Source organism: Vicugna pacos, chromosome 23 (genome assembly GCF_048564905.1).
Source record: "Vicugna pacos chromosome 23, VicPac4, whole genome shotgun sequence".
Lineage (NCBI taxonomy): Eukaryota > Metazoa > Chordata > Mammalia > Artiodactyla > Camelidae > Vicugna > Vicugna pacos.
This window is the reverse complement of record NC_133009.1, coordinates 18,498,204-18,519,975: the sequence shown is the minus strand read 5'-3', so window position 1 is coordinate 18,519,975 and position 21,772 is coordinate 18,498,204. Positions and strand designations below refer to the sequence as shown.

General features: G+C 33.5%; 1 protein-coding gene across 13 annotated transcripts in view; it reads left to right on the top strand.

The window, feature by feature from the left end:
• Positions 1-21,772, top strand: part of AKT3 (AKT serine/threonine kinase 3) — a 209,477-nt gene that overhangs the window by 74,703 nt on the left and 113,002 nt on the right. Inside the window, exon 1 of one of the 13 annotated variants that reach the window (XM_031690074.2) lies at positions 10,697-10,715. The exons of the other annotated variants lie outside the window; for them this stretch is intronic. The gene's annotated coding sequence lies outside the window, so the exon portion shown is untranslated. Of the gene's footprint in view, positions 1-10,696; positions 10,716-21,772 lie in introns of those variants that run through there. 13 annotated transcript variants of the gene reach the window in all.

Sequence of the window (21,772 nt, the reverse complement as noted above, 5' to 3'; positions counted from 1 at the left end):
GGATACTTTGGCTTTTGAGGACTATGAGAACCATAAAAGAAGATAACTTGGACTTTTAATTTGAGCATTTTGACCCATTTGAAATCTTACGTCTTTGGTATTTTTTTTTTTCTTAAATGTTGTTTTGACAACTCTTTTATGGCTGTGGGACTGAGGACTTGCCCATAGATAAAGAACTTTCTCTACGGTTGAGAAGGAGAATATTGGTTAGTAAACTGAGCAACTATAAAGTTTTTCAGGAAAATTGTTTTCTGTAATTTCGAGAAATTACTGTTGTAAGTTGTCACAGAAACTGAACTTAGATTATTACTAAAAGACTATATTAAATATTTGCTATAGTTTTAGGTTTTTATCTGCATTAGTTGACTTCACTTTATATGTGTAAAATATTTTTACATATAGTAGGTAGGTCAAATAATACTAACCTCACTATTTTTAGTAGATTAAAAAACCCCGAGTCTTCAGGGAGTTTTTCCAGATGTTACCATTAGAATTTACTTAAGCATCCTCTGACACATATAGAACCAGTCTTTATTCTTTTTTGTATACCTTTCACAAATAAATGAATTGGATTTTGCTTACATATTAGGGAGTAGGTCATCCCCCAGTTGGAATTGCAAATTCATCAAACTTAAGATCTGTCACAATGCCCAGCAACAGAGTAATCAAGACAGACTTGAAAAGACCAAATATCTTCTCCCAGTAAAAATTTAGCAGTGACTTAGTATTTCTTAAAGGATAGGCCGTAGTCTCCCTGTATTAGGATCCCTTGGAATGCTTATTAAAAATGTAGTTTTCCGGAAACTAGAATTAGAATATGTAGGTTTGGAATCTTGTAAGATAGGTACATTTACAGTAAGTGCCTCTGGTAATTCATATTTACACTAAATTTTGAGACTCATTCTCTTAAATTATGATGGAATGCAATAAGAAAAAATGTACTTCAGCTTGGAAATATTTAATACATAATTTTGTCAAAAATATAAGTAACTTTAAGGTACAGTAATGTGGAAAATTTTTCATTTTTGTATTTGAAAAAAAATTATGTCTTTGGAAACTAAACTTCATTATTGATTCTCAGTTTTTGTTCTTGACTACTAATTTTTTCACTTAATAGTTCCTAATGTGTGCAGATTTATACAACTGAAAATAGAGAGATAACTAACTGATTCTATTACTGTGTAAAGTAGAAAATAGTAGTCTTACCTTTCTCTGAATTCTTAGTGTTTGTTTTTTCCCTGTCTGAATTTTTGTCCTGCCTCGTATGTTTCAGTTGTTTTCTGGCAGTGGACTTTTTCCTTTCAAGACCTCAGGGACAAGGGCCCTGTCTTCCCCACCAGTCTCACAGAGTATTAAACCAATGGCTCAGAAAAATATTTTCTTTTAATTGAAGTACATTTGATTTACAATGTTATATTAATTTCAGGTGTACAACATAGTGATTTGATAATTTTATAGATTATACTCCGTTTTAAGTTATTATAAAATATTGGCTGTATTCCCTGTGTTGTATATTATATCCTTGTATCTTACTTACTTTATACCTATTAGTCTGTTTACCTCCTAATCCCCTTCTCCTATCTTGCTCTTCCCCCTATCCGCACAGGTAACCACAGGTTTATTTATGGTATCTGAGTCTGTTTCTGTTTTGTTACATCATTCCTTTGTTTTATTTTGTAATTTCCACATATAAATGAAAACATACAGTATCTGTCTTTCTCTGTCTGAATTATTTCACTAACCATAATACTCTCTAGGCCCATCCATTTTGTGGCAAATGGCAACATTTCATACTCTTTGTATGACTGAGTAGTATTCCATTGTGCATACACACACATGCATGTGCAGACACACCCCACATCTTCTTTTTCCATTCATTTGTTGATGGACACTTGCTTTCGTATCTTGTTGCTATAAATAATGCTACTGTGAACATTGGGGTGCACATATCTTTTTGAATTAGTGTTCTCATTTTCTTTGGATGTATACCCAGGAGTGGATTGTTGGATATGATAGTTCTATTTTTAATTTTTTGAGGCACCTCCATACTGTTTTCCATAGTGGCTGTACCAATTTACATCACTACCAATAGTGTACTAGGGTTCCCTCTTCTCCACATCTTTTCCAATGTTTATTATGTGTTGTCTTTTTGACTATAGCCATTCTGACTGCTGTGAGGTGATATCTCATTGTGGTTTTGATTTGCATTTCCCTGATGATCAGTGATGTTGAGCATCTTTTCATGTGCTGGTTGGCCATCTGTATGTCTTGGGAAAAATGTCTATTCAGGTCTTCTGCCCATTTTTAAGTTGGATTATTTGGTTGTGTGTGGTGTTTGTTTTGTTTTTGATATTGAGTTGTGTGCGTTCTTTATATGTTTTGGATATTAACTCCTTATCAGACGTAGCATTTGCAAATACCTTCTCTCATTCAGCAGGTTGCATTTTTGTTTCTTTTGTTGATGATTTCCCTCACTGTGCAAAAGCTTTTAAATTTAAATAGGTCCCGTTTATTTATTTTGATTTTGTTTCCCTTGCCTGAGGAGACAGATCCAAAAAATATTGCTAAAACATACGTCAAAGAGTATACTGCCTGTTTTCTTCTAGGGGTTTTATGGTTTACAACCTTACATTTAGGTATTTAATCCATTTTGAGCTTACTTTTGTACATGGTGTGAGAAAATATTCTGATTTTATTCTTTTACATGTAGTTGTCCAGTTCTCCCAGCATCACTTGTTGAAGGCTATCTTTTCCCCATTGTTATTTTTAACTCCTTTGTCGTAGATGAATTGACCATATGTGTGGGAGGTTTATTTCTGGGTTCTCTTTTCTGTTCCACTGATTGATGTTATCTGTTTTTGTACCAATAGAACGTTATTTTGATTATTGTAGCTTTGTAGTTAAGTGTAAAGTCAGGGAGTGTGATACCTCTAGCTTTGTTCTTTTTTCTCAAGATTTCTATGGCAGTTCAGGGTCTTTTGTGTTTCCATACAAATTTGGGGTATATTTGTTCTAATTCTGTGAAAAATGTCATGGGTATTTTGATAGGGATTGTATTAAATTTGTAGGTTGCTTTGGGGTGGAATGGACATTTTAACAATATTAATTCTTCCAGTCCATAAACACATAATTATATTTTCATTTATTCATGTCATTTTCAGTTTCCTTTATCAGTGTCATACAGTTTTCAGAGTATAGATCTTTTACTTCCTTGGTTAAGCTTATGCCTAGGTGTTTTATTCTTTTTGATGTGATTATAACAGGGATTGTTTTCATTTTTTTCTTTCTGATAGTTTATTATTAGTATAAAAAAGAAACAGATTTCTGTTAATTGATTTTGTATCCTGCAACTTTACTGAATTCATTATTAGTTGTAATAGTTTTTTGATGGAGACTTTAGGGTTTTCTATTATAGTATCATGCAGTCTGCAAAATTTGTCATTTCCAATTTTGATACCTTGTATTTCTTTTTCTTGTCTGATTGCTGTGGCTAGGACTTCCCATGCTGTGTTAAATAGAAATGGTGACAGTGGGCATTCTTGGCTTGTTTCTGATTTTAGAGGTAAAGCTTTCAATTTTCCCCATTGAGTTTGATATTAGCTGTGGGTTTGTCATAAATGGCTTTTGTTTGTTAAGATATGTTCCCTCTATACCAATTTGTTGAGTGTTTTTATGAATGGGTGTTGAATTTTGTGAAGTGATTATTCTGCATCTACTGAGATGATCATGTAGTTTGTATCCTTCAATTTGTTAATGTGGTGTATCGCATTGATTGATTTGTGGACATTGAACCATCCTTGCATCCCTGGAATAAATCCCACTTGATCATGGTGTATGTCCTTTTTATAGATGTATCATCCTTTTTATATATACATTTGCTAAAATTTTGTTGAGGATTTTTGCATCTATATTAGGGATATTGGCCTGTAATTCTTTTTGGTAGTGTCTTTGTTTGGTTTTGGTATTAGGGTAACAGTGGCCTCATAGAATGAATTTGATAATGTTCTCTCCTCTTAAATTTTTTAGAATAGTTTGAGAAGGATAGATACCAATTCTTTATATATTTGGTAGATTTCCCCTGTAGAAGCCATCTGGTCCTGGACTTTTTTGTTTGTTGGGAGTTTTTTGATTACTGATTTAATTTCAGTTCTAGTAATGTATCTGTTTAGATTATCTTTTTCTTCCTGATTCAGTCTTGGGAGAGTATATGTTTCTAGGAATTTATCCATTTTTCTCCATGTTGTATAATTTATTGGTATATAACTGTTTATGGTATTCTCTTATGATTGATTGTATTTCTGTGATATTGGTTGTAACTTCTCTTTCATTTCTTACTTCGTTTATTTGATTTTTCTCTCTTTTTCTTAATGAGCCTGGCTAAAGGGTTATCAATTTTGTGTATCTTTTCAAAAAAACAGCTCTTGATTTCATTGATCTTTTCTATTGTTTCTTTGGACTCTATTTTATTTATTTTAGCTCTGATCTTTATTATTTTCTTCCTTTTGCTCACTTTGGGCTTTGTGTGTTTTTCTTTTTCTAATTCCTTTAGAATGGTAGATTAGGTTGTTTATTTGAGATTTTTCTTTTTCTTTCAGGCAGGCCTTTGTCACTGTAAACTTCCCTCTTAGAACTACTTTTGCTGTGTCCCATAGATTTTGATAAGTGTGTTTTCGTTTTCATTTGTCTCAGGGTATTTTCTGATTTCTGCTTTGGTTCCTTTATTGACCTATTGATTTTTTAGTAGCATGTTGTTGAGTTTTCATGTGTTTGTGTTTTTCCCATTTTTCTTCCTGTAATTGACTTCTAGTTTCATACTATTGTAGTTGGGTAAAGTGCTTGATATAAGTCTTATCCTCTTAAATTTGTTGAGACTTGTTTTGTTGCCCAGGAAAATATTTCTGAATAATTTGAGGATTATCTATATGTTTGTTATGAAATGTAATTTGTTGTATATGATGTGGAGAAAAAGGATGTACATTTCATAGGGGTCAACTTTAAATGAAGTTTCCTGAGGGAGACAACTTGATTTAACTTGAATTTTCTAGTGTCATATGAAAAGGAGCCAATGAAAATACTCTTTTGTTGTGCCGTTTTCCTTAGAAATTTCCTTAGTCATCACCGCATCGTGCTTTTATTCTATATCTGGTTATGAAATTAATGGTGAGGTAGAGGCTTTGAGTATAGGGATCAGATCCTTGAATTAGTAACAATTGAAAGTGAGAAGTATTAATAAAATCTAATGAATTATCAATGCAAGAGAAAATTTAATTTGCATTCTTAGATCTGGAGGTGGAGGGGCAATCAGCTGGGTTCAGAGTGATAGTATTTACCTCTACTATGTCATATAGAAAAAATTAGTTTTGGAAGTGTGACTTTTTATTTATTTATTTGCTCTTTTTTTTTTTGAATAGTGACAGTAATTTATGAATAATGATGAACTCAGAAAAACTACTAGGCTAGACATTATCTTGACAGTTGGTGGACAGATGCTCCTGATTTGAGTGTGAGACTAGGGTATTCAAAAAGCACTTTAAAACACTCTCCTATGCCAGCCAACTTTATTTTTCTTATATTAGGATTGAGGCTTTGGCTGCTTTGTAATACTCTTATTGATAAGGGACCTGCTAAGAGCTAGGTCAAATATTTATGGTTTGTTTATTTTGAGTATAGCAGCATCAAGTCATTCTTGTAAATTGTCTTTCAGGCCTTATTATTACTTGTAAACTGATATATAAGAAAGAAAAGACAACATTTACATATCAACAGTTTCACTTTGAGTATTTTAAATGAAATGTGCCTTTGATAATTTTTAAAACAAGTGCCCAGATTTATTTCATGAATTTCTTGAGTAACATTAATTACTTCCTAGACAAGATACTTCTGATACTTGTTTTTGTATTACTTATATCTAATAATAATATTTGAGGTGTGATTTGTTATGATATTTCTTTTTCTGAGTTGGTTTAGTCTTTATTTTTCTGCATTTTGGAAGAAATTTTCCTCTTCCAGTGGGGACAGGGCAGGGCATTCTCATTCACGGTTCTCCAGTTTGGAATTTTTCTTCTTTTTAGTTTGAAAGAATTTGTTGGCTCTCTCTGTGTTATATAACAGCCCTCTGACTTTATTTAAAAGGCTTTGGCCGGGGGTCAGGGTGTGGTGGTCACTGGAAAAGATGAATTTTAGTGATTGAGGAACATCTTTTATAAAACAAATTTTGACAGCTATATTGTTTTCTCCTTAGCATTTTTATTCATATCCCTAAACTCAAAAGCATGAACAGAGAATATGGCTTAGAAATGTAAAAAATTAGTTGGAACTGCTTTGATGGACTTATGATTGTATATTATGAAGTCAATTGAGGTAATTTCTATTTCAGTTATAGATCTCTTAAAGTTTTGTATTATAGCATGTTTCTCTTTTATGGTAACAAGTTCAAATGTAAGCATAATAAAACAATAAAATCTTAAGCCAGAAGTCTTAGTACTTGGGACATGAATTTAGTAGATGTGTCAAAATGTATGAATTACTCTTAAACATTTTGTTCATGAGAATAACATAACACTTGCCATGACCTTTTAAGCTATGTAAATTTTAGTGACTGTAAAATTAAAATGTATTCATTTCTAAAATGTGTTTGGAAATTATTTGGAATGTTTTATGCTGGGCCCTTCTAGAGGTTTTATTATGTTAAGATGAAGAAATTCAAATCTGGTATAAAACCTGAAGCATATCATAATTCCTAAGTGTTTAAAATCTTTTAGAAAAAAGTTATCTGTACTGTAATCCCACCTCTTGATGTTCCTTGTCCAGGAGCAACCAAAAGTGCTACCTTATACCACACTGATAGCTGCTGCCCTGTAGTACTGACCGTCTAGCGCTCTATGAATATACTGATACCTTGTTAGAGAAAGTATCAAACAGATAGGATCACACTGGAATAATAAAGTTTCCTGGGTTATTAATTCCCTTTTCTCTCCATGATATAAAAAATAGTAAGAAAATACTAGAATTATAAGAATACTACTTATTTATATTTGTAGCCCAGTTTGCCAATGGAATGTGTTGCAGCACATACTCCAAAAGATTTACTTGCTAATTTTTTTCTGAGAGATATATTGTGAGCTAGGAAGATGTTTAAAAAAAAAAAAAGACAAGTGATGATTACATTTTGATTTGCCCCACGTTGCATTAACCCTTAATGTCTATTATTTTTATTAATTTTGAAAGGTACTCATATTTGAGGAGAGTACCTCTTTAACTGGTTAAACTCTTGAATTAAGGCAGTATTCTGAGATTACCAAGTATGCTTTTTTATCCTCACATCCTTTAGACCAGACCAGCCAGACTGTCAGGTTGAGACCCTATTTAGGATAAAAATCATGTAACTCTGTGTGTGATACGTATGCTAAAACACATGAAAACTGTACCTGTGTTTGACATTTGCTTATATTTGACGTGATACTTTTTATATTGAAATATGCTTTTTGACTGTCTTTTGTGTCTGTATATCTTACTGAAAAGATATTAAGCTCCTTAGTAGCAAAGACTGATTTAGTTTCTTTTTTTCTTTTTAAATATTTTTTAATTGTGGTAAAATACACATAAAATTTACCACTTTAATAACCATTTTTAGTTGTATATTTGCTTTCATTTCTTATGTCCCTTGTAATAGAAGATAGTTAAGAATTTGTTTAGAGTATACATTAGATGTTCAATATAACAGAGATTGGCTACTTGTTCACTGAACTCATTTGAATATCCTTCTCACCTCTAGCCCCCACATCTAGACTCTGTTTCCCAGCTGTCTTGATATTAAGTGTGGCCATAAGTCTAAGTTCTAGCCACTGAAATATGAGCAGGATTAAGTTTTGTGACTTCTAGACATGGCTTATAAACATCTTTTGTGTTCAGTTCTTTTTCTCTTGTCTCTTCTAATGGCAATCCTGAGACCAAGGAGGTGGTCAAGCCTCTGGAAGGAAGGAGTCTGTGTCCTTGAATCACTGCCTGGAGGAGAGCCATCCAAAGATAAGGAACAGTTGTTTGACTTTACATGAGCCTCAAATATAATTTTGGTTGTGTTAAGCCAGTAAGATCCTGTGGTTCATTGCTTTAAGCAGCTCTCTGATACACTCAGTACTTGTTAGTATGAATAATTTACTCAAAATTTAATTCTCTTTGTTAGAAATTGAAAGTGGGAGTCAAGAAAACATAGTGAAATTGGGAGTGAGAAATTGAGTCTGTCTCCAGTTGGAGGAGGAGTCACTGTGGAACTAACTCAGAGAGGAGAAGTGAATAAAGGATAGTGAGAAAAATTTGGAATGATGTGTTAAGGGACTGATACGAAAAACAGAGAGAGCAGGGAGTTATAGTCTACACACATAGGAGTCCTGGGAGCTGGAGGAGTAGGGAACATTGTGAAATAAGAAAATCAAATTTAAGAGTTGGATAGGATTTTAAACTCTATTGGTTTTAAGTACAGGAATTTTGCCTCGTTCCATATGCAGTTCACAAATGTGTTTTTTGCTTATTTCAGGTTTAGTTAATGAATATCTTGTCAAAACATTTTTGGAGAAAGGTGTCATGTTTAAATGAACAGAGTTGCAAACCTGTGTGTCTGTGTGCTGCAATTCAGGTGCATTACTTGGATTATTTCTGGAATGAGTCATTCTTTAGGCACATGAAAAGAATTTAATTATGGCTATGTTTTAAGCATGTATAAAACACAGTATATCATACTTTTATAAAGCCTCAATATAGCTGATATTTACCTTATGTTTTAAACATGTAAAATATTGCATAGAATGTTTAAAAAGGAAAACATTTATGAATTCATTTTATTAACATTTACATTTACTTTTCTCATTAAGTTGATACCATTTAACCTTTTGTGCCTCGAAACTGGATTCCATCAGCCAATAAAAAAATGCAGATGGGTAAAATATTTGTGACTTAGGTAGCTTTTTAGGACTTTAAAAATGAAGAGATAATAATACATATGATTTTATAATATATTACATGACTGACCTGATGGTTCCAATTTTCCATCTCCTGTGTAAATGATAACACAGAGAATATAAGCTGTCTTGGATTTATGAATACCCATGTCCTAGGTCTTGCATATGGTGGCAATGGCTGTAAGATTTTCTTAGCCACTGTTCCTAGCAGCTCAGCTGCAGATGAAATTGCCTTTATTCAAGTGGTAAGAGACTATCTGACCTACACCTTGGGCATTGTTGTGGAAGCAAGGGTGACCTTTGATTGGAGGGAGAGGTCCTCTTTCTTCCTGTATATAGTGTCCAGCATGAAAAGAATTTAGCTCTCATCTTTCATCCTACACTTCGTCCCATGCATGTCGAAGATCATGCATGTTGTATATTGAGTGTCCTGGATTCATCATAATGCATTATAAAAATTGAAATGCTATTAAAGATGACTTGAGTTTCCAAGATATTTTGTATGTATGATGTAGAGTGTATGCTCTGTGATCTACAAGTTAGCAAGAACTGCACTGGACTTGAAGTCAAAAGAGCTGGTCCATGTCTCTTAATAGCTCTAAGTGTCGGTTTTCTAATCCATAAAGTAATATCCTGAAATCTTATGTTAAAAATAAGTGACCTAAGGAACGATTTGGCACAACCTTTCACTCAAATTTCTTTGATAGTATCTTTACTATATGGCCATCTAATGATAGGAAGTGCAGTATCTAATTTCTCTTCTCCCATCCGGCACTTACATTTTTGAAACTCTAGAGCGAAACATCTCCTAGTTCTTTGTGTGCCATGTACAGGGACAGAAATGCTGATGGGAATATTAATACTGACGTGTCTGTCTCACAAGTTGAGGGGAGGATCACATGAAATAACAGGAGTGAAAACAAACTGATGTATTGTAAAAATATCAAGTCTTATGATTAATATCAGATAATGCTTTTTCAACTAATGACTTATGTAGAAATTAACTACCACTTATAGTGGTAAAATTATTTCTGTGATAAACTAAGTTTTAAATCTCTGACAAATTAAATAACCTTTGGAACTCTGTCTGTTTGTCAGGTGGAGTCTGCCATTACCCTGGTATTTTTGGTACTACCTAGTCTTTGAAAATTAAAAATCTTGATCAACAATTTTAAAACTACTGGATAAGACTTTTGGGGAAGCATTTAGATTCCTAATGTACAATGGTAGTATCCTAAAGATCGGAGTACAAACTAAATTTATCATTATTTCGAAGTTACATGTACTTTTTGCCACATGATTAGTGTTATTCTCAAATATATGATGTAAAAACTATTCACTAGTATAAAAACAAGACTGTGTTTTATGTACTAACAGCAGATGACAGACTCAAGTGAGTTCTGCCTGGATGCCTTAATAGTTCTATATAGCTATTACATACAAAACAAAGCAGTTTTGGGTAAGTTAATTGTTTTTAACATATTAAGTGGCTTATTCCAGAAAGCTTTTAATTAGTAATTTTTCCAATTGCTAAAACTAATCTAGTAAACTAGAAATAATGTTTCTTGAAGCACGCACGCACACACACGACTAGTGTGGCTAAGTGTACTAGAGACACCAATGATTTATTGCTTTCTCTGTACGCCTTTCTAAGGAAAATTTCTCTCCCCTCACCTCCTATTATTTGGGATAAATACCCCAGCCCCAGTGAAGCTGGCGAGTGGACGTGTGACCCAAGAGTTCCTTCAAGGTGATGGAGAGGTAAAGCCATAACATTGTGTTGGGGTTGGAATTGCCATTAACTTATGAGGGAAGCAAACGTATAAGCAAGGTGAGGAGGTAGTAGGTAGAGAGAATATGAAAATGCTGGAGACATACTGGGAGAGATGCAGTGGGGTGGTAGGAGGAATGGGAGGGAGAAAGAAGAGAGACCAGAGCATCCACAGTCCCTGAACAAGACAAAGGGGAAGTGATGTTTGCCATTTCCCAGATCTAATTTACTTAAGTTCTACCGATATAACTCTTTTCCTTGGATGAGATTTTTGTGTTCTCACAGTAAGTGAGAACCCTTTGCTTATATTAGCTTCAGTGGGTTTCTGTTCCTTGCAATTGAAAGAGCCCTAAAAGAGCATTCTAAGGTAGAGACAAAATATCAGGGGTATGTCTTTGGTTGAGGCCTGCTTTTGAACACTGTTCTACAAATAACCTCTTTTCTTGCCTTGTTTTATACACAATCATAATAACATTTAGTAATCATTGTCTTTTAACTTCTAGGCCCTCTTGACTTGAAATCCTGTGATAGGCATTTTTATTGCTTGATGTGCTTTTATTACAGAAATGGGAAATTTGTTGTAAACTGATGCATTGTTTTTATTTCCTCTTGAAGAAGTCTGTATGAATATGTTAGTCTTCTTGAATCTTCATGTCTTGGATCAAGTTTGCCATCGTTAGGGCATCAGTAGATACTGCATTATTTTCTTAGTGGTGTGTCACAGACTTTGACGAGATATTTGCAAGTATTTAAGAGTACTCTGTACCTTATAAATTGTATGTGGTACCTGTTAAACCTGTTACGATGACTTCAGTTATTCACGTTCAACAAGAAACAACTTTTTACTTCTGTGGCATATATGAACTCTTAAAAAAAGATATGTTGTAGATATATCAAATGAGAATATTTATTGGACATTGTAGTATCACTTGGCTGTATAATTCTAATTTGTGAATATTTTCTTAACAGCTTAGTTCAGTCTGAATTTCTTTCTCCCCTTTGCCATCCCTCCTTGGGTAAAATCTTCAGAATTCTGATTACACAAACAAGGCATTCTTCTTAAACTACTATTTGTACTCTCAACAAATACTCTTATTAGAAGAGGCTTGTAAAATAGTCTTAATTTATCCCCGTGGACAGTTAGATTTTTTCGTATTATTATTGACATACTACCAAATGGTTTTAGATAGTATAGAAGTTGTTGGTAGATTTAGCTCAGAGAAACTGATGAAATGCTATAGTGACAGTTTTCATGAAGTCAAGCCCATAATTATGAAGTTTTCAGACCTTATTCACATCTAACATTCCAAGTATTATAGCTAAATGGAGCTTTCAACTTAGAAAAATTTCCTTCCTCACCTTGACTTTTCTAAGCAGAATCAAGTTGCTGTTTCTCCACAGAGTGGCTTTGTATTGTTACACGATGAAGAGATCAGTCATTTGATGGTCACATCTTTGAACCTATTTTCCAAACAATATTATCATATACTTAGAGCTTTTGCTCATTTAAATAACTGGGATAATTATTATGTAATTCTGTACTGTACGTCAAAGTAAATTCTAATCTAGCATAATGAGCTTTTAGGACCCATTTTAGTATTTGGAAATGTTTAGTAAACTGTAAAGCAGCCTACAAAAATGACATTTTTATTTTAAGGTAAATTGTTCTTATGACCCAATACTAGTAGCATAAAGGGAAACTACAGTACCAGTAGTGAGTGATGAAGGTTTTATCTTTTAAGTTTATATCTTCCGAGGCAAAGATTTATTACAGAAAATCATTGGTGGAACTTGTTGAATGGGCTGTTCATTCTGAATGTAATTATGCCTGCCTGCCTTGGCGGGGGTCACAGTGTTGGGATATTATTTCCATTGACATATACACAGTTAACTATAATTAAAGACACATTACTTCAAGCTTGAGTAGAGACTCTTGAGTTGTATTTGAGCTAATAGTTCCTTAAAATATATTATTACTTTTTCATGTCCTCAAATATTGATCAAAACAGTACTTGTGGATACATGTAACTTGTGGAAATTCAGACCTATGATTTCACTTCACTTGAAATTTCAACGATTCTTATGAGTTCTAGTTGAGTATTTCAGTGTTTAGAATGTAGTTCATAGACGATAAACACTACATTTTTATCTAAAGAGGCACACAGCTGGCATTGAAACGAATTTAGAGAAAAACGAATCTTAACAATTTTTTTCAACACAATTTTTTTTGTCATAAAAATGTCACTGATGCATCTTGGATTTATAAGCAATGTACTAATGTTATTGAAGACTTTTTTTTTAATACTAGGTGGAGTTTTATAGAATTTTGAACTAGACAAAAATATTAGGTCAATTTATGTTCAGATTTTATTTTAGAAATATGAGAACTTTTTGATATTATATCCATCCCCCTGTACCTATCATGGTGCTTGGCACACAGTACTTAATAATTATTTAATAACTGACAGATTTTCCTGCAAATTTTTAGGATACATACAAGAAAATTCTGCTAAGTCTAGGTCTGCTAATATATAGAGAGGAGAGTTATATCTGCTTCATTGAAATACAGACTTGAACCAGATGATCATAATGGAAGGTCTTTTGGTGATTTGGTATCTTGAAATGTGTCGGTAGAAATCTTTACAATAGCCACGGCTTATTCTTTTGGACCATTTTCAATATATACTGTATCTTAACTTAGTAACACTCCATTGAACCTGTATTCATTATTTTTTATTGAGTTAAAGAAAAAACATTTTACAAAGTGGACACATTGTTTAATTTTGTTTTGCATTTGCTAGATTGCAGTGTAAGGCCAATAAATTAAACCCAGGCAGTTCTGTTGCTAATTACACACAACTTCTCTTGAGTATCAGATATTCAAATCCATTTTATGAATCTGGTAGAGAGAATAACAACTGTAAAACAAAGCAGTGTGCATGTAAGTGACTGTTAGCGTGCATTTCAGAAAGGATAAATGCTCACCATATGGTACAATTACTGTGTCCAAGTTTTCAAATTAGCTTCTCTCATCCTCCTTATTACTGTCTTTAAAAAGAGAGGAAAAAACCCAACATGATTTATCTACTCTGCAGCAGAACTCTTGACGCAAAACAGCAGCCCAGTTCTGTCCAGTTTTTTTTTTCCTTTAGCATAATAGAGGCTGTCGGACTTTTTTATACTAATTACTGTGTGAGCCTCAGATGAACCCCCTTCAATTCACAGGGCTTTGTTAAGGGAGGAGCTGTCAATGTGTCTGCCCGTTTGCAGCTGTGCTGTGGCTTTAGCTTGCTTAACATTATGCTGCTTTTTAGACTTGACAGAAGGGATTTTTTTTTTTTATTAAGGCAAAGCAGCCTTGTAGCGAAATGGTTTAAGCAGCTGCATTGTAGGGAAGCACAAAGAAGTTATTATTGTGTCTGTTTAGGGGGGGTAGAATGGAGGGGGAGATATTCGGCTGCTGTTGATGCCGATTGTTGACTTGCCATCTGCCAGATAGGGAGAAGAAAAAAATGACAGCTCCAGCAGGGTGTTCAAGAGGTTGTTTGGAGAGACGCATAAACATGTGCAGATGTCGAACTGAATAATGGCTGGAACTTGAGACGGTTTATGATGCTGCTGATGTTTGTGCGTATACAGAATGAATGTATGTGTGGATTTGGTTAACCAAGGGTACATACTAATTATCATTGTTTCCCTGCATGCCCCTTCCCCTTAGTTTGCTAATTAGTTTAGGGGCTTAGTACTTCCTCTTCCTTCTCTTATTCACATCTAGTTTTAGAAAACAGTTTCTCTTTAAAATGGCAATACCAAATTTATTATTTCTCCTTATAGATGGTAGCCAGTCTATTTGGTTAATATTAGGTGTGAACTGCTACCTGATAATAGAAGATTTTGATTAGGAAATAAGTCAGGTGAATCACCATGTTCTTAATGCACACGTTAACAGTTTAACACTAGTCTCAGTATGTGAACTGTTACTTGAAACTGAATTGATTTTATAGCCAGCCACTAGGGGTGAGAGAGAGAGTATCAGATTTACTAAGCAATTCCATCATAGTCTGAACTTCGATGTTATTAGTTGTGAAACAAAGTTGTATGAGAACCCGGCCTTCTAGGTTAACACTCTTTTTCTCTTGGTTGTCTTTGATTCTGTAAATGACAGTCCTACATTTTCATTATGGAGTAATAAATTGGCTATATATTTCCTTCTGATTCATTCTTGTCATTAGATATTAGAGATTTGATATATTTGTCATTTTTTAAATGCTGTGGTAGTACTTAAATTTAGGATGCAGTAAATATGTTTATTTAAATCTCTGTTTTTTTATTACTTGGACCTTAAATAATTGAGAAGGAATAATGATGTTAGGTAAAATTTCTCAAAGGTACTTATGTTGTAGGACACCTCAAATTTTTGTAAAACATCAAAAACCATCACAACATGAATGAAATTATTAGAAAATGAAAAGAGAAGCCCTGACTTTTTTTTTTTTCCTATTTGGATTTATATTACCAAAATTGGGGAATTAAAGAGTTTTTATTTTGACTTTTGGTGAACTCATGCTTTCCTAAAATATTTAGGGTTTTGTTGCATAATTATTGAGCAAAAAAGCCTTAAGTGTGGTTGAAAGGCAGACATACCAACAGAGCTTTGTGTCCAGAGTGATGTCTTTCTGAAAGGACTAGAGGGAGATTATCTGTTACTTTTTTTATTCTTCATAAAGGAATAGGGGTCAGATCTATTTAGAAAACCTTTGTCTCACTGTCAATTTTTCAAATGACTCTAATCCGTATTCGTTCAACAGGACCATCCAGCTACATTGGACCTTTCCTTTGTCTGCTATATCTAGTTTTTTCGTTTATTTGGAAGGCCACGAATATGTCCATATTTCTGTATGTGGAATTATGTACATATGTTTATAATTTCCATAGTCAGTCCTGATATCCCTGCTAAGTTGGGAGGAAGCGATATGCCATTTTCCAGGTGGAGGTGTTAAACTAAGAGTGTGGTTTGACAGCGGCCAGGATAGGATGTTAGTGAGAGGCTGAGCAAAAGCAAGCTTGTATAGAGACAGACTCGCAGTTCTGTGCTTTGTTGATCATATTACTTCAGAGCCGTTTGCAGAATCTTAGTGCAGGCAAATACACATTCTTACAGTGATTGAAATATTCAGGGCAGAGTATGTTTGAAGTTATACACATCACATTTAAATATCACTTAACTTAGATAAGTGACTTTATGAAAGTCCCTTTAGCCCGTTTAAGTGTGTTTCTTCATGTGTTAAAAGAAGGAAACAGTCGCTGATATTCAAGATCTTGCAAGGACTAAATGAGATAATATATTTGGAATGTCTGGAACATATGCAGTAGTAGCTATTAGTAATATTTTTGTTGGTTGTGATGTTTAAGTCTAAAGGCCTGTAACTGTTGTAATTGGAGTGCTTATATGATACTCTCTTGCAAAGAGCATAGAGTTCTAGAGGCCATTTAAGAGATAGAAGGTTGTTTTCTTAGAACCTTACGCTTATTTAGCAATTTGTGATTATTTCATAAATCTGAAGGGAAATCCATTAAAGAGAATACAAAGAAAATTGTTGGATGTGACTCAGGGGTATGGGATCAATGATTATTCAGCAATTACGATTTTATATTGTATCCTATAAAATAATTTTCTACTTAAAAATTCAGCACAAGATTGCTGAAAATTGTATTCATTCTCTTAGTTCAATATTAATCTCTTTATCTTGGAGCCACATTTTCCTCTGTTGTGGCCAGTAATTAAGCTGTATTTGGGTTATAATTATTTTTAAAATAAGTTTTTTGAACTCATTACAGTTAATAAGCATAATGATTGTAGTGAACGAGGAGCACTAAAAAGAATGTCTTATCTCCTCAGGGAATTTTAAAGCATTATTTGATTGTTCCAACTCTTTATTTGGCAGACAAAGAAACTGATCACGCTCATGGTGATGAGAGTGCTGGGATAAGCAGAAGTGTTTTTTTAGAGGAGTAAAGAGGAAATGGCTTTGATTGACCTGAGGGAATCAATTAATTCAGTACAGGATGGTTAATTCCTACTCAGATGTAGGTGGTTCTTTAAGATTTTACTTCAAAAAGATTTTTTTTATCAGGCATTCTCCCTTTAGTAAATATTACTCAATAATTTTGGATGAAAGTCATGGGATGTTGCACCTGGAAGAGCTGTCTGATCCAGTTTCTATGAGTGGTTAATAGGACTGGGTATAGTGAGAAAAGACTTCTCTTTTGGTTTTGAAGAATAAATTGGTTGGTTATATTAAAAAAAAAAAACACACATGCACACACAATTTAAGCAATATTAGCTAGCTTCATGCAAGGATATCTTAATGTTTAATAGCACATGGTAATGAATGCCAGTATTCAGATACTCTAATTTCTTTTTTTTTAAAGCTATGCCTACCAAAGACAACTTACAGTACCAAAAAAGTGGAAATATCCCATAGCCTATGAAATGTTGTATTACAGATTAGGATGAAAGTGTTTAACAATGAGGACATTTTCACCTATGAGGAAACTGTACTTGATGTATTTTCGGTATAATTAAACTTTAAGAACTTCTAGCTTTTAATGTTATATACATGTATTTGAATTGTGCCTCAGAAGAATCCTGCATGAATAGTAATTTAAAAAATATTGGCCAGTATGTTGAAAACAGAAGAATATTTCACTGTCTGACATTCTTCAAGGCATCTTGCTAAATGTTTTGGCTTAAAGTTTTTAATGTGTTTTATTTTAGTTTTAAGAAAATCTGATTAAAGATGTTGGTAAACTTGGTATCACTTTTTAGAACAGAAGATGATTAAGATACAAAGGCAGAAAGGCATAAATCATGAAGTTCATGTATTTTTTTGGCTAGGCAAGTCACTTACCTGCTTTGAGACTGGAACACAGCATTAAAGTTCATAATTTTATGTTTTTAAGTGAAAGCACGTAGAACAGCAGCTGTTGTTTCCTGGCATCTTTCTGAAGAGATATTTAAACTTAAGTATATATTTATTATGGAAAAGAATTTTATGAAATGACCTTCTTTCCTGTCTTTGCATTTGCATTATGTTCAACTGACTCTGTTAAGATAGCTCTTTGTACTTTCTGTCTTAGTAAAATAGGACTTGGAATTTATTTAAAAGTGTTTTCTTTGACCCTAAAAATCTCCATGGTATAGTGTAATTAAAAGGAATAAAACTGCCTAATTCCAGTGGTATGTATTTTTAAAACCTCATTTATCCCAAGTTATGCCAGGTAATGACATAGTTTCTGAGTGGAGAAATACACCTTAAGTTATAGAAGCAAGGACTTTTCTTAAAAGTAAATAGAAATTCTAAATACAAGCAGATTTCTACAAAGGAGAAACTACGTGTCAGGAGATCTTACTGTGTAAAAGAAAATTTTGCTATTTACCTGCATGTAATAATTTTTAATCTTCTTTCAGTAGGTCACCCACTATAAGACAGCTCTGTTTTTTAGGCTGGGTTTATTTGCGGGGTGGCAGGTGTGGAGGTGGTGGTGGTGTGCAGTTTAGACTGGATAGTCACTACACGTAAGACTCTACATGAAGGTTAGCAACTTTCTGTATTCTTAGAAGTCTGTCAGACCACTGGACTATATAGGGTGTTTTTCGCTGTTTTGTACATCCTAAAAAATCTTTTGACAAGTGTATGCCAGAAAACTTTTTTCCTACTTTGTGTGAAATAGATACTTTCTGAGGAAAAGGAATAAAGTACTGAATGCACATTGCATTAGATTCTAGAAAGTAAATTGATTATCTTTATGCTATGTAAAGATTTTTTATAGTTTCAGAGCCAGTATGGAAATTAAGAGGGACCCTACACTGCCAGTTTGTCATTTGTATTATATTTTATTAATAAGTGAGTAGTTTATAACAAATGAGCCTGTTTAGCTGTTGGCTTCTTATAAGAAGAAACCAGAAAAACCATAATTTGGGGCTGAGTGTTAATCTCTATGAATACTTTATCTTCACTGAAAGATTTGTATGCTCTTATTTCCTGCAATTTTTAAAAAATAAGTTATTCTATGGAGATATAATAGAAACTTAATAGACTATTTAAACAGTACAGAATCATTTATATAAGGTTTCATTTTATTACATTTTGAATGACATCCATGATATGAGACTTCAAGTCTTTTTCCTTCACGATGCCTTGGTTTTAAAAGAAAATCTTTCCTCTCAAACTTATTGGAAACATTTGAAAACAAGCATTCTTGTGCTTAGATAAGTATGGATAATGATAAGGAAAGAAATGTTTATGTATAATGAACAGATACACCCATTTCATGTTGTTTTATTAAAATGTATTTTTATTAGAATGGTAGGTAAAGATTGTTTTCTGAAATTTCTGTCTGTGTGTTAGGTAATACTGCCCTCAGAGGGCCAAGGTAAGTAAATTCAATTTTAACATTGACAAGCAGCTTTTCTGCTGTTTATCTGATCCTTAAGCTTGCTCTGGGGAGGAGAAATGGACTTCTTTGAATCATTGAATAGTGTTTAATTTGTAGTTGCATCTCTTTGATTTGTTCTGTTCTTTAAACGAGTTAGCTGTATCTGTGCACCTCACTTTGATGACAGCCTCTAAGCATGTTCAGTTCTTTTCTAAGAAAATTGTAACAGACGACTGGCCACAAATTAACAAATTAGGTTGGTTTACAAAGAGGATGAGAAAATTACCTAGGAAAGTTCAGTTCATTTTACTGGGTGTATTTTACTTTTTGTCACTTTGATAGCAGATATTCTGGTATTCAAAATGATTTGAACCATACTTTTGAATATATGGCAGCATTCATTGAAATGGAAGCATTATAGTCCATTCAGTTTTATAAACTTAAGCATAATCACATCTTTAAAAAAGAATGATGTACTTCACTGGATATGTAACTGTTATATGTAAATATAAATATACTAGACGTTAAATTACATTATTATTCCATTTATAAAAGCCTAACATTAATGTGTGGTTTAACTTGTCTCCAAATTCAGAGTTTTTGAGATTAAATGATAATTAACTTGTACAATAAAAAGGTAGAGTGGGAAAGGCCTGATGTCAGAATAAGTTGCATGCTTTTGCTTTTTGCTTTTTGTATGTAGTAACTTTCTTGAGATAATTTGAAAGAAACAGTGAGATGTTTAGTAGTAAATCCAGTGGAGTGCTTGATTTTTCTCCCCCTAAAGTTAATTGATATTGAATTAAGAAAGACTGTTCTATGACAGCAGTATCAGTTTTTAATGAAAGATTTCAATTGGTTGAGCATAATTGATACATAATTCATTATTATCAGTAATAATGGGGGGTGAAAATAGGATGTAAGTAAACTAAAAAACAAAAATTAAAATTTTATCCACCAAAAAACCCCCACATATTTTGTTCTTCTGATGTGGAACAGTGATAGTCTGTTAATGAAATTAACAAAGTTTTTTTTGGTGACCTGTACAGGGAATGAGCCCTACATTTGTAATTAAAAGAAGTTATTTTTTAATTACATAAATTTCAGGTGTACAGGCTTATAATTCAACATCTGTATATACTACAGAGTGATCACCACCACACGTCTAGTTATCATCACCTATCACTGTGCAGTTGATCCCCTACACATATTTTACCCACTCCTCAGCCCCCTTCCCCTCTGGCAGCCACCAGTCTGATCTCTGTATCTATGAGTTTGCTTTTGTTTTATTTTGTTTGCTAATTGTTTTTTGTTTGTATGTGTGTGTGTGTGTGTGTGTGTGTTTTATTCAGCATATGAGTAAAATCATATGGTATTTGTCTTTCTCTGTCAGACTTCTTTCACTTTAGCATAATACCTTCAAGGTCCATCCGTATTGTTGCAAATGGCAGGATTTCATTTCCTTTTTTATAGCTGAATAACATTCCATTGTTCATGTATACCACATTTTCTTTATCCATGCATCCATTGATGGATACTTAGGTTGTTTCCATATCTTGGCTATTATAAATAGTGATGCTGAACATAGAGGTACAGATATCTTTTTGAATGAGTGTTTTTGTGTTCTTTGGATAAATATCCAGAAGTGGGATAGGTAGGTCAGATGGTAGTCCTGTTCTTAATTGTTTGAGAAAACTCCATACGTTTCCTGTAGTGGCTGCACCAGTTTACAGTCCTACCAACAGCGTACCATGGTCCCCTTTTCTCCACATACTTTCTACCATTTGTTATTTCTTGTAAAATTACATTTTATTTCAAATACTCTATTTACATTTGTGTAGTTTAATATGTTGTACGTATTAAGCACTCAATCTTTTTTGATTAGCTGTACTTTAAGAGGATTTATTCATTTAACTGATGTTTGTGTAAAGCTTACTAAGCCAGATGTTGTATATACTTTACAAATATTAATTTGTTTCTTCTTCACTACTATTGTCCCCATTTTTCGAAGAGGAAGCCGAGGCACAAAGAGATTAAACGACATGGCCAAAGGCACATAGCTAGTGAGTGACAGAGTTGCCATTTGAACTCTAGACTTCAGAATGTGTGCTCCCCACACAAATATGCTGGCCTCATTTTGAAAGCTTGAGCAGCATGGCAGAGTAGAACTTTACTGATTTCAGTAGAGTTTTATTCAAATCTCAAGTTTGTTCTTTACTTGTTACCAGTGTCTTAGAGCCTCAGCAGGGCTGTCTGAATAAAGTGGGGACACCCTAGCACCAGCCTCTTCATACCTGTGTGAAAAGGTCTCTTATGCATAATGCCTGAGCACAGTGCTTGGTTGAGTACATTCAAGTGTCCTTGCCTTCCTTGCTTTCACCACTTACATACTATGATATAAGTCTCAGAGAGTAATTACCTACAAAAAACAAAGGAGAACAGAGTTATGAAGGCCATGGATTCACTCTCAGAATAATAAGGGTTTGTGATTTGATGCAGTGTTATTTTTGGGTACCACACTATTGGAAATTTATTACAGAATACACTCCATTGGTGAGCGTCTAAGATAAAACCTGAGTCTATTTTGTTGAGTTTTATTCTACAAGGC